Here is a 13398-nt window from a genome sequence, read left to right as displayed (position 1 = left end):
ATGGAAAAGTGCCTTTTAAAAAATAAAATCAATATATTATGGTAAAATTGTAACATTGAAGTAGAGTATCTGGAGAAAGAGGCACCTATTTCTAACTTCCATAAAGATGCATATGGACTGGCAAAAATTCTATTAATTCCCCTATCTGATTTTGGCACTTGAAAATATCCTTTTGAAATTCATTAGGTACTTAATCTAGAATTTCTGGGTTAAGGGTAGGTGTAGAGTCCCTTTTGAGGCAGTTCAGTCTTCCATCTTCACCAAGAGTCCACTGCAGTGATTTTGAAGTCCTTAATATCATAATGTAATTGTGAATTCCTAAGAGAAGGCCATAGAATGCAGAGTTTCTCAAACATAATAAACCACGGAATTCACGTTTTTCAAGGAGCCCATTGACAGAGTAGTGCTTGGCCTCATATGCTTTGAGAAATCCTGGGTGGAGTACAGAACCTTTTCTTCTAAAATTCACAATGACAAATAACAATATGGACCACAGCAAAGGTCCGTCTATCTGCCCCCTACCAAGAGGTAGGTTTAAAAACTATGAGTCACTCAGAACAGATAAAGAGATGAGCTTAGGAAGCAACCTTTTAGGAACTAACTTCTTAGCAAATAGAGGACCTTATTTACTTCACAAAAGAATTCTTTGAGCACTAGTTGGATGCTTCAGATCAACTAAGATGATAGTCATAAAAATTACTCCTAAGCAACCTACTTTTGTAATATGTACCATGAAATAAAAATTAGCATAGACTTGAACGTCTTAAATTTCATCTGAAGACATAGTAAGGGAATCGGGTAGCAGCTGCTTCAATCTTCCATCTGTCTTGGTCCATTTCCAAAATCTTTCATGAATATAATCAACTCTCAGTTACTAGTGATTTGCTTTTAAGAATCTAATGATTGAAGGTTGATGTGAAGAGGGTTCTTGGGTTCAATATAAAGCTATGTCTAATGATGCTTGGTATTAATTTTGTTTAAAGATATCCAAAGGCTGCTATTATGACTTGTTTATTTTAAATTGTGAAATAAATGGACACATTTCCCAGAACTCCTTAAATATTAACAATGAAAATGCTTTGGTGGTTTTAAATTATCTTATATCTGACAGTGCCAAAACCACTTCCCGAACGTGTTATCAGAACTTTCCTGACCCCAGGGTCCATCTGTTTAGTCTAAAATTATTGAACTCCAAACTTAAAGAAACTTGAGAAAATGTTAAATTCAATTCACTTATTCTAATGAATTCCTGCCCCAAATGGAAATATCAAAAGTCAATTAGGCATAGCTATCATTAAAATGAGAAATGGTTATTAGGGCAAGACTTTAAAAAATTTTCTTTCTAGTATGTGATTCATTCATCAAATATTGAGTGCCCACTACATTGCAAGCTCTGTTTTTGTTTGCTTTGCCTTTTTATGAAAAATTAATCAACTAATAAGCTGAAATGTTTGCCCTACTCATAAAGTTGTTTTATCTTTTCTTTTTCATGATGCTACTATTTTTCTGTTTGTTCAGGATGATTTTAAATATACAAACATCCTATTTTACTCTTTTATTTATAAGCAACATCATTAATTGAATTAGAATACCAAATCAAAACCAAAATAAGATTTTTAAAATTCTAAACGAAAAAATTGAAATACAAATAACTACAAACACAACCCTTTCTATAAATTTTCCGGTGATATATGCACAGGTTTTAGAGAACAGATCCATGAGGAAAACTAAAGCTTTGCAAAATCTCCATCTGACTCAGCTCTGCCCTTTTTTTAGTTGTTTAACACACTGTAAGCTCCTAAAAATGGGTGTGTGTGGACAGCAGGGGTGGGGGTGGGGGTGGGGATTTGGGGGTGGGGTGTGAGGGGCGGTGGGACGGGGACAACTAAAAGAGTAGTAGGTGTGGAGGACCACCACCCTGCCACTTCTTCCTACCTGTATCGTGCATTCAGTGAGACTGAACGGAGCTAGTTCAAGGTGCTCTTCCCTCTCTTTCCAAGCTAAGACTCAGAAAAGAACACATCCTTTGACACACTACATTAAACACTTAGCACAGTGATTCTCAACCTCGGGCTTTTAGATAGAATCCTCAGATGTTGTTCACTTGGTTGGGAAGAAAGTTATATGTTCATTTTTACCAACCTTTAACTGATATTTAGTACTTCCTTTATAAATTATGATGGCAAGTAACAAGCCACAGTAGTATTAGCAGTATCTACATCTTTGTCAGATACTTTGACATCACCTTATAGTTGAAGATATTCCCAAATGTAGTTGACACACATCACCACTTCAAAATTATGGGAGCATTTGCTTTGCCTCTGAATCTTATTATTTAATGCACAAATATAAAAGCATATGTACCACTATATCTCATATTTCCTTTTATTACATTTTGATTGCTTGATTTCAGTATAGTTGGTTTTCTTTATTGTCGTATGTATGTATTTTATTTTATTATTTAGAAACTATTCTGTAGACGGGTTCATAGGCTAAAGATGCTCATACAAAAAAAAAGTTAAGAGTTACTGGCTTAGAAGGAGACAAATACATAAAACAGGCCACTTGCCCAAATTGCCCGCCTTATGAAATCTACACATGGCTCCCAAAAGGACTGCATGGATTCACCCTGGGAATCTTGTTGAAATGCTGATTCTGAAGCAGCAGCTCTGGAGCGATGCATTTCAAAGCTCTCAGGTGGTACAGATCTGCTGGCCAGAGGATAATACCCAGATAGTGAGGTTGTGATCCGTGCTAATTTTTAGCCTCTTTTTTTTTCAAACTTTATATATATATATATATATATATATATATTTTTTTTTTTCTTTTCCCACCCTCCTAGTACTAAGCCACAGATGGTATTAGTAAAAGCTAAAACAAGTTTATGTCTTGTTTTAGGAGTGGTGTTTTCTGTCTAACTGGCCAGATTACCAGGATTTTGTCATCATCAGGAGAGCAAATATCTCTAAGAAGCTTCAAAGCAAAAAGTTGCCCCACTAGCCCAAATAATTAGCATGAAGACTGTTGGTGCCCTCTTCTTATCACAGGGTCTGATGGGTTTTTCTGGTGCATGATTTCAACAGGAATGCGAGACTGGTGTTATTTGGGTGGGAAGGAGGGGCAGTGGGGAAGAAGTGGAAAAAGTAGAAGATTTTAAAATGAAACCAGAGTAACCACATTCCTGCATGCTCAGGAAGGCTGAAGAATCACAATCAAGGATTTAAAAATGTTCTGTGCATTGTTCTCATCTTAATAAGTGTGGGCTGGATTAGGCAAATGGGCTTTATGTTTCCACATTTCCTATCATTGGAAACATCTGTGGAGAGGAATGATCATTATCAAGGCAATAGACCATTGTCACAAGTTAATGGTTCCTGATGGCTTTTTCCAGATCCTTTTCTAGGGCTTAGTTTTCCCAAAGCAAATTGGAAAACTTCTGGTCTATCCAACCCAACCCTTCATTCTGCATTCACAATCACCCCTCACTTTTGGCCTCAGCTAATCACTAATTGTTCCTGCAGCCACCCTAAAAGGGAGGGACCCGGGCTCCTCTTGGTGGCCAGTCTCTGTACTTCTCATTTCTCTGCTCACTCATTAATTCTTTCCCAATTTCTCTACAGTTCAGTCTCTTAGGTGAGAGCAACTTGCCTCCGACACAACATATGAGGCCTGCTCAGAATTGAAAACAAGTGGGAATTGAATGCCAGCAATTTAAGGATCATCTGGGTTAGGGTGATTGTCTTCATCTCCTTTCATCCAGTTTCCAGATCTTTAGTAGCTCAAATCTCCTTTAACACATCCTCAGTCCAGGCACCACGTCCTGCCAACCTTCATGTGAACCTACAGTCCTCCGATTGTGCTGGTGCCCTTAGAAAATCTTTCATGGTATTCCGTGACCTGCAGGATAAGACCTTTCCTTAATGAAGCATCTAAGACCCTTCAGAATCTGGCTATTCTCGTTGTTTCTTGTCACTATCACAATCACTTGACAGTTCTCAAAATGCCCCATGTTCTTTCTATTACTTATGACTTTTCCCAGAAAATTCCCTTTGCCTGAAGTGTCCCCCATTCTCTTAACTACCTAATTTTTTTCAATTTTATCTGAGTTCAGAAGTTCTTGGTGAAAAGTTATTGCTCACTTTACAAGGGAAATTGTTTTTTCTCATGTCCACAGTCTTGTTCATAACCTCAATCTAACTCTTATCACATTTCTGCAAGGTTTGTTCCCTGTTGGTAGGACAACCCCTCTAAATTTTTAGTCACTGGAGCATTGCACCTTGGTTTTATTCCTCTTAGTCCCAGATTCTAGCATGGTGCCTGACATACAAGAGCATCATCAATGTCAGTTACATGGTTGATTGATTATTTAACTTACTTATTTTCTGTTTCTTTGACTTGCAGGAAAAGATAGCTCATAGAATTCAGCAATGTTGGCATGTTCTCAGCTATATGAAATACAGATTCATGTCATTGTTAGTGTAAAGAAAAGATGTAGAAATGCTTGTCTATAATATGACACCTAAATAGTGATTTACTAAAGAAAAAAATGTCACTTGACCCTCAAGCAACAAACCAAAGATGGCTGAACTCCATGTGTAGACAGGCTTGTAGAATTTTGGAGAAGGCAATGTAATCAGATGATCAGATTATTATTACTTAGAAAGGATGGTTGGCTTAATATATTTCTCCATACTCAAAAAGTTGCACAGATAAGGGATGAGCTTGCTTGAGGGAAAGAAACTAAAGTACCCTTTTGTGCCAGTTTGAACATATTACATCCCCCAGAAAAAGTCATGTTCTTTAATGCAATCTTGTGGAGGCATATGTATTTAATACATCTTGATTAGTTTGGAACCTTTGGATTAGGCTGTTTCCACAGAGATGTGACCCACCCAACTGTAGGTGATAACTCTGATTGGATTATTTCCATGGAGGTGTGGCCCTGCCCAATCAGTGTGGGCCTTGATTAGTTTGCTAGAGCCCTATAAAAGCTCAGACAGAAGGAGCTTGTTGCTGCAGCCAAGAGAGACGTTTTGGAGATAGCCGTTGGAAGTAGACTTTTGCTACTCCAGAGTTTGCCTGGGAGAAACTAAGAGAACACCTCCAGACACCTAGAGAGAAATGTCCTGGGAGAAAGCCATTTTGAAACCAGAACCCTGGAGCAGATGCCAGCCACATGCCTGTGCCTTCCCAGCTGACATAGTTTTTCTAAATGCCATAGGTGTTCTTCAGTGAAGGTACCCTATTATTGATGGACACTCTATGGCCTTCAGACTGTAAATTTGTGACCAAATAAACTCCCTTTGTAAAAGCCAATCCATTTCTGGTGCTTTTCAAAATGGTAGCATTAGCAAACTGGGAACATTTGATGCTTCTTTGGTTTATCTGTCCCTTAAACAATGAAGAAAGTGTCTATCCTTTTTCTGGTCTCTGTGGTCACTTATTGTTGCCCATTATTTGAGCAATTAAAGATATTTCTTATTGGTTAAGAAATATTGACAAAATATAAAATTTTTCCTTGATTATGTGTTTTCCCTCCACCTTTTCAGATTTGACCAGTATGTGGATTAGATACTCTCCACAGGTGAGTCAGTTGAGAGGGGAAGCTATTTAGTGGGTACCATTGTTGTCTGAACAAAAGGAAACATCAGAAAAGAAGTTGTGCTGTTAAGCCATTTATTGAAAAAGCAAATTTTTACCAAATGATAAAACAAACGTTAGCGGAGTTAGCTTTACATTTTGTTTTCTACTAGATAGCTAGTAGAACTGGAATTAGTTTCAATTCCCTTGGCTTGACTTAAAATCTAATAACACTGCACAACTGCATAATCTTTCTGTGGTTTGGTTTCCCAGTTTTAAAAACGGTTAACAATACCAATATTCATTGAAATAAATTAGCTTCAGAGAATGAAATAAGTTGACTTAAAATATAAGATGCATGGATTGTTTAAAACAAAATCACTAAAAATATATATAAGCTGCTAGACTCACATTTTAAAGACATGATAGTGGGATATCATTTGACATTGGCAGATAGGCTTTTATCTTTTTTTTAGTTTACATTAAAATATATTTAATTCCACACTTCTTTATCCCCCAAAGTAGACTTGAGTGGATATGACTTTATATTTGAATAATTCATCTTCTTAATTATAATCTAATTCTACTATTGAAAGAAGAGTTACCTATTCCGTATTTACAGTGTCCTGTACTTATCACAAGTTTGCTATGTATGGTTATGCAAAATAGCTTTCCTCTGAAGACAGTTTACAGAATTTCCATATTTGAGGCTCCTTAGGTTTCCTAGAGGTCATTGTTTGTTTTTAATTTCTTTCTTCTTAACGTCTCCATATTTATTAAACCAGGGTTCACAGAAAGAAGACAAGAAAATTAAGAAGGGGTGTCCCTTACTATTGCATCTTCAGTTCAGTGGTAAAACTCTGAAATTTTATATGAAAGTGTTTTCATACAAAAACTTCATCCTATGTACATGTCTGCAGAAATCTGGGCTTCGCATAGTTACTTGACCCACACCAAACCCACCTCTACTTGTATGACCTTCTTGGTTCGTCCTGTGTTGCAATTTCTTTCCTTCTTTGCTCCTACTCATTTCTTTCCAAAACCAGTCCTGTAGAGCAGATCACTTACCTGTCACAATCAAATTACTGTGTGGCAGCAACAAACAGCCACTCACACAAAAAGAGAAACATGTTGTAAGGTCAACTATTCTAAAGAGAATGTCCTCTGGGGGTGATTTGCAAATGCTCTAAAGATTTTGAGCCTATATGAACCCAGTGGTAGTTTTGTTACCCAGTACATTTTTTAAAGGGTGGTACCTGCATCCATATGCTCACATCATTTTCCCCTGTGAGTTGCATATTGTCTGGTTGGAAGACAGGAGAAGTTATTAAGTTATCACTTAGTCATCTCCTCAGGAAGGTCATTTTTGCCATTACTAGCACTGACCCACCCTCTGTGAGAGAGATCATCATCAAGTGTTAGTAATAAATTATACTCAGAACAAAAATACTAGGGGAGGGCAGAAGGAGGTCACTAATGGCTATGACAGCACTAGAAAGTAGGACTCATAAAAGAAGATCAAAGCAACTGGAGTCCCTTTATCTGATCAGAAGGGGTGAGAGAGCATGGAGACTTTGAAAGGAGTAGCTTTAAAGATTTATTGGGAAATTAGAAACATGGGTTGAGAAAATAATTAAGGCCTCTAAAATTATGGAAAAAATACAGGTCTGACAGATAATTTTTCATTCGCTTAAAGGATGATGCTAAGTTAGAGTGGAACGGTGGATCAGTCATCCTGTTTACACAAAGGAGCATATGAGAAGAATTTCATTTTGTGCTTCAGTGTATGGGATTCAGGCCAATATCTGGGATCATTTCAGGGCATTCAGGTTTTTAGGCATTGGCTTAAGATGTTGAACAAGTATGTCTTTAGAGTTTACTAACATTTACAGAGAACTATATAGGAAAAAATGAGGACACTCTCAGAAGTTTAGGGGGATAAGTGATATTTTCTTTAGTCTGAGATGATAAAATGTGTCCTACTGAGCGGCAAGAGATATGGCAGGTATTCTTATTCTTCCTGCTTGACAATTCTAGGAAGAGTCTCGAGGGGGGAGGGAGAAAGGTGGATCCAAAAGTGAACCAAAGCTTTGTACATGTGGAGATTCACATGACTCTGGAAATATGTAAAAGTTTGGTTGGAAGGTCTGTCAACATTACATTTGCCTCTTGGCAATTAGGAAAGAGAGATAGAGAGAGTGAAACAAAGTTAGCCCATTAGCAAAACCTCAGTCAATAGAAAAGAAGAATTTCCATATATGGCATGAGGATTGCTTCTTCTAACCATTCCTAGGCCTATACCTCAAAGGAAAGGTGGGATGATATGTAAAGGGTTTGCAAGCAGAGAAAGCCAGAAAGTAAAAGCCTAAAAACTTATTTTCATGAATAGTGCTTTAAGATATTGGGCCATCAGTAAAACCACCTTGAGATCCATGTTCCGAAATGCAGCACAAGACAGAAGCATGCCCTCCCCACTTCTGCACAAAAAGATCATGGATTTGGCATCCTCAGGAATCCAGTGAACACCACCCTGGCATTTCAAGGGTGCCAGTTTCTTGATGACCCCAGCTGTGTCAAGCAAAGGCAGGGCCACCAGTAGAGGAGACAGTGTCAAGAGAAAGGTGACATAATGGGTAGCAGTGAAAATTGTATACAGGCTGCTCATCAGCCAGCTGAGATCTTGGCAGCTGACGTCAAGGAGCATCAGAGCTTTTGGAGGAGGACATGTGAGATACCTCTGGAAGATTTCCTGAAATGACTGAAAAATTGTTGCTAATTTTATCAGCAGTTGGAATGGGAGCCAAATAAAATGAGTATATATGTACTCCATTTGTGTCCTGGGCTATTGTGGCTGAAAAAACATTGGTTCATATAAAGAAAAAAAAAAATTTTGATTAAGTCAACCCCAGAAATCTTAAGGTAGAGATGATCCTGACCATTTGCTGTCAAGTCAGAAATACAGTGGAGCCAATAATCAAGGGGAAAGAAATGATCAGACCTGAAAAATAGCTTTTTTATTTGAACGTTATCCGCTATTTATCCATATTTATATCTATCTATGTCAGGTGTTGTATTTTAATGAATTGTATTTTAAATGCATTCTCCCATTTAACCCTCACAACTCCATGCATAATTATTAATGTGTTCATTATGATCCTTTCAGCTATAATCACAGAAGACCTAGCTAAAATTGGTGCAACATTAAAGATTAATTGTCTCTTAAAATAAGACAACTGGGAACAGAGAGGGGCCAAATCTGGTACACTGATTTATGATTTATGAATGTCATTAAGGATGCTAAATCTTTCTATCTCTCCATGATGCTGTACTTTGTGTATTGGCTTCTTTCTTAGACTTGTCTGTCATAGTTGCAAGGTGACTGCAGGCCTGGCATCCCTATGTGGGTACAATTACTGGCAAAGAAGAGGAAAGTCTCCTATCCTGCCTCTCACAGAGGTCTCTAAGCAGGTTTTCATTCAGATCCCACTGCATGTCTTTGCTGAGCATGAACCGCACACTCAAGGGCTAGGTACAAGGAAAGCTGGGAGAGTGAGTAATGGCATTTCATCTATATTGTGGGAGCAAGACTCTGCCAATAAAGATGGGAGACAGAAATGACAATGAAGCAGGCAACAACTGTTTGTTATGTGGGAGGAATGGAGAAGATAAATAACTTGTCCCAGTCCATAACTCATAGGGGCTTAGCTGGGTCTGAAGTCCATGTTCTTTATGACCATGCTATCATGTACTCACCACGGAGTCAGCATGTGATCCAATCAACCGACTCTTGGAGAGTGTGTGCTTAGAAAGCATGCAAGATCCTATGTACAGTGAGGGCATATAAGGTGATCAAGTATGGTCTCAGGTCCAGATATGCCCTCCTGGTGATTTTACTGTTGCTTTCTGCCATTTTAGCTCAGCACCACGTAGGCTTGTAGAGAAGGCAGTGAGTGAGTTTGCTGCCTGTTTTAACTTCTCTTCCCAACCTTCCACTTGACATTGGAGTATTTCATTTCCTCTGAGTAACTGGAAGAGTCAGTCCATCATTGCCATTCTAAAACACATTCTACATTGTGCCGATTTGAAACTTATGGACCCCAGAAGAGCCATGATCTTTTAATCCAATCTTGTTGGGTGTAAACTTTTGATTGAGTGTTTCTGTGGAGATGTGACTCACCAAACTGTGGGTGAGATCTTTGATTAAATTATTTCCATGGAGATATGGCCCTGCTCATTCCATGTGGATCTTAGATCACTGGAGTCCTTTAAGAGATCTCACAGAAACAAGTTGCTCAGAGAAGCTGAGAGAGGCATTTTGGAGAGAAGCTAAGATATATAATCCAGAGTTTGCTCCTTCGAGAAACTAAGAGCCAACACAGACCCAGATGCTAGGAGATGCAGATAGAAAGATGTTTGGAGATGCTAAGTAAGAAGCAAAGCCCAGAGTTTGCTCTGGAGAAGTTAAGAGAAGACCCCCAGACACTTAAAGAGAAATGCCCTGGGATGCACAGGAGCTGACAGAGAGAAGCTAAGAGAGACAGAAGCCCAGAGACATTTTGGAGAAAGCCATTTTGAAACCAACCCAGGAGCAAAGGACTAGCAGACACCAGCCACATTCCTTTCCAGCTAACAGAGATGTTCCAGACACCATCAGCCTTTCTTCGGTGAAGTCAATCCATTTCTGGTATTTTGCATAACAGTAACATTAGCAAACCGGAACATACATGATAAGTCCCTATTAGACATTAGTGAAGTTTCTCTGATTTTAGTACTTCAGGTCTCATGAAGGCTACAAGGGAAGCCATTTTGCTAAAGAAATAAAGGGCTTTAAAAATTGCCAGAAGAATTTTGTCATTCCCATTCAGATTCCTTAAATCCTCATATTGCACTTGAAGCTTCCCTTTGGTTTTCAAATGTTCTTTTTGAGCATTGACAATTTGCCAAGGTGTATTTAAGAGCTGAAAGAGGGATGGAAACTATGGTGAGTGATGTGGTATGTATCACAAAGCACTGATGCACATTTCCATATCCAGTCAGCCTCTAATTAGCAGTATTGTACTCACACCTCAAATACCCCAACATTCTTATCATCACAGGGCTGAATGTACCGGACATAGTCCAATAACCAGGTGGATAATGTTTCCAGTTTAGTCTGTGGTGCCATAAACACTTTGGCCATGAAGTAACATATTGACAACCAGTCAAAGGAATCAATTTTTTTCAATTTTTAACTGTCAGATTGTATTTTATACTTTGGCTGAGTCAAGGAAAGGCACTCTGATATTGTATAATGAGCATATAAGGACTTTGGAGTAAAAAAGAGATCAGTTCCACTCATTGTCACCTGTATTGACTCTGGGCCTGTCAGTTATCATCTCTGAGGATCAGTCTCCTCAGAAGCCAAACGGAAGTGCTTATGGATATCACAATGCTGTCAGAATTAAGATAAAAAATAAAACATCAACCAATGTTTATGTAATGTGGACAAAATAACAGTTACTTAATTTTATCCTTTAACCACTTTTCCAGTTCTAAAAGTTCAACCTTCATTCATTCATTCATTATTTTTCATTCATTTATTCATTGTCATTGGATATTTACTAAACACCTATTCTTTCTAGGTTCAAAGTTAATCTCTGGATATACTTCTATAAATAGTATATAGTCTGAGTGTCAAAGAGATTTAGTATAGTTTAGGAACTGGATTTGTAAACCAGAGGTTGCAGATTAGCAACCAGATTAACAGGCGTTTTTTTTTGTTGTTTTTTTCTTTTTTCATGCGCACTGTTTCTAACATTTTAAATTTGGGTTCCTTTAGAAAAGGTGCTTGTTCATCAATTAGTCAAAACCCTCAGTATTTTCTATATGTTATATCTTAGCCTTATCTTCCATTTCTTTTACATTTCTGGCCCCTGAAGAGATTTGTGTCTCTGACCTGGATGTAAACAATAATTACAATAGAATGGAAAGATTACTAATGGACACAGATTCAAATGGCTAAGAGACTACCTGGATAGTGCTGCTAAATTTAGAGTAAAATGAAATACCAGAAATGTCCCAAATATGGCTTATTATAGGGTCTACATGACTTCCTGACATCTAGATACAAATCCTGCTAGAGAAGAAAGCAATCACATTCCACATCTCTGTGAGAAATGTCTGCCTCTAGGCTACAGATACAAGCAAACCTGGCTTGAAATCAAATTTCAAGATGGATAATTTAGCTGAAGCATATATGGAGTTATTTTAACTGGAAAACTTAAAAACCGTTTCAGTAAAGGACATTTCACCATCCAACAAATTTCATTTGAATTTTACTTCCATCTTCTTTTATCTATCGTTTATCTGATTTGGACCACATGATGTTTTTTTCATCATAGAAAGGACAGAATTTGCCTAGGTTTTGGCAGAGGTTGCAAAGGGAATCTGAATCCAAGACCCAAATCCATTCCGGTCCCAGCTTTGGTTTCATGCCACCAGGTATAGTTGTCTACTTGGCCTAAATATCAACGGGGACAGTTCTGGGTCTTACAGCTGGCTGACACATCCAGGACAATGGCAGAAATACTGCCATTTCTCCATTTAGTAGTTCCTGTTTTTCAGCTGGGATAACACCAGGATCCCACCCTCTATTTCCTCTCTTGAAAGCCATTTCCCTGCCTGGCTTTGCCTGCCTCCCTATGTTCACATTTGCCACCCCCATTATCCTGGTATGGATGTGTTATGTCCCCCAAAATGCCATTACCTTTGATGCAGTCTTGTGTGGGCAGGAAATGTATTGGTGTTGATTGGGTTGGAGACTTTTGATTGGATGTTTCCGTGGAGATATGATCACTCAACTGTGGGCAAGATCGTTCATTGGATAATTTCCATGGAGGTGTGGCCCTGCCCATTCAGTATGGACCTTGATTAGTTTACTGGAACACTATATAAGCTCAGACAGAAGAAGCGAGCTTGCTACAGCCAAGAGGGACACTTTGAAGAATGCACAGAAGCTGAGAGTAGCTGAACATGAGAGACAGTTTGAAGATGGCTGTTGAAAGCAGACTCTTGCTCCAGAGAAGCTAAGAGAGGACAAACACCCCAAGAGCAACTAAGAGTGACATTTTGGAGGAACTGCAGCCTAGAGAGGAACGTCCTGGGAGAAAGCCGTTTTGAAACCACAACTTTGGAGCAGATGCCAGCCACGTGCCTTCCTAGTAAACGGAGGTTTTCCAGACGCCACTGGCCATTCGCCAGTGAAGGTACCCGAATGTTGATGACTTACCTTGGACACTCTGTGGCCTTAAAACTATAACGTTGTAACCAAATAAACCCCCTTTATAAAAGCTGATCCATTTCTGGTGTTTTGCATTCCAGCAGCATTAGCAAACTAGAACACCATGTCTAAGAATAGATGCTAACTGGAGAAAAGGGACCAATCACAAATCACATTATGACAAATCATAAAAATTATGGCATATCATTATCACAGGGCTTGGCTATACATATTTGCTTTAAAAGTTAGGTAATTCTTCATATGTTTTTCTTTCTGAGACGATCACAAACTTTCTGAGGTCAGGGACTCCACCTTATATCCTTTATGCCTCTTCTCCAATATCTAACACAAAGCACTAATACAAAAGATGCTCAATAACTGTTAGACAAGTAAAGTTGATGAATAGCAATGTATAATTAACATTGGAAAAATGAATCAATTATCCTCCATTTTAATTCCAGCTCCATCCATGACTAGCTTTGTGACCTTGGGGAGGTCCCTAAACTTCCAGATTCTCTGCCACACAGGGCTGCCGTAAAGGTAAGTGAGAGAGGGTAGGT

This window comes from Choloepus didactylus, chromosome 1, assembly GCF_015220235.1.
Source record: "Choloepus didactylus isolate mChoDid1 chromosome 1, mChoDid1.pri, whole genome shotgun sequence".
In the NCBI taxonomy this organism is placed as follows: domain Eukaryota; kingdom Metazoa; phylum Chordata; class Mammalia; order Pilosa; family Megalonychidae; genus Choloepus; species Choloepus didactylus.
The sequence above is the reverse complement of the archived record's forward strand: the minus strand, read 5'-3'. Positions refer to the sequence as shown.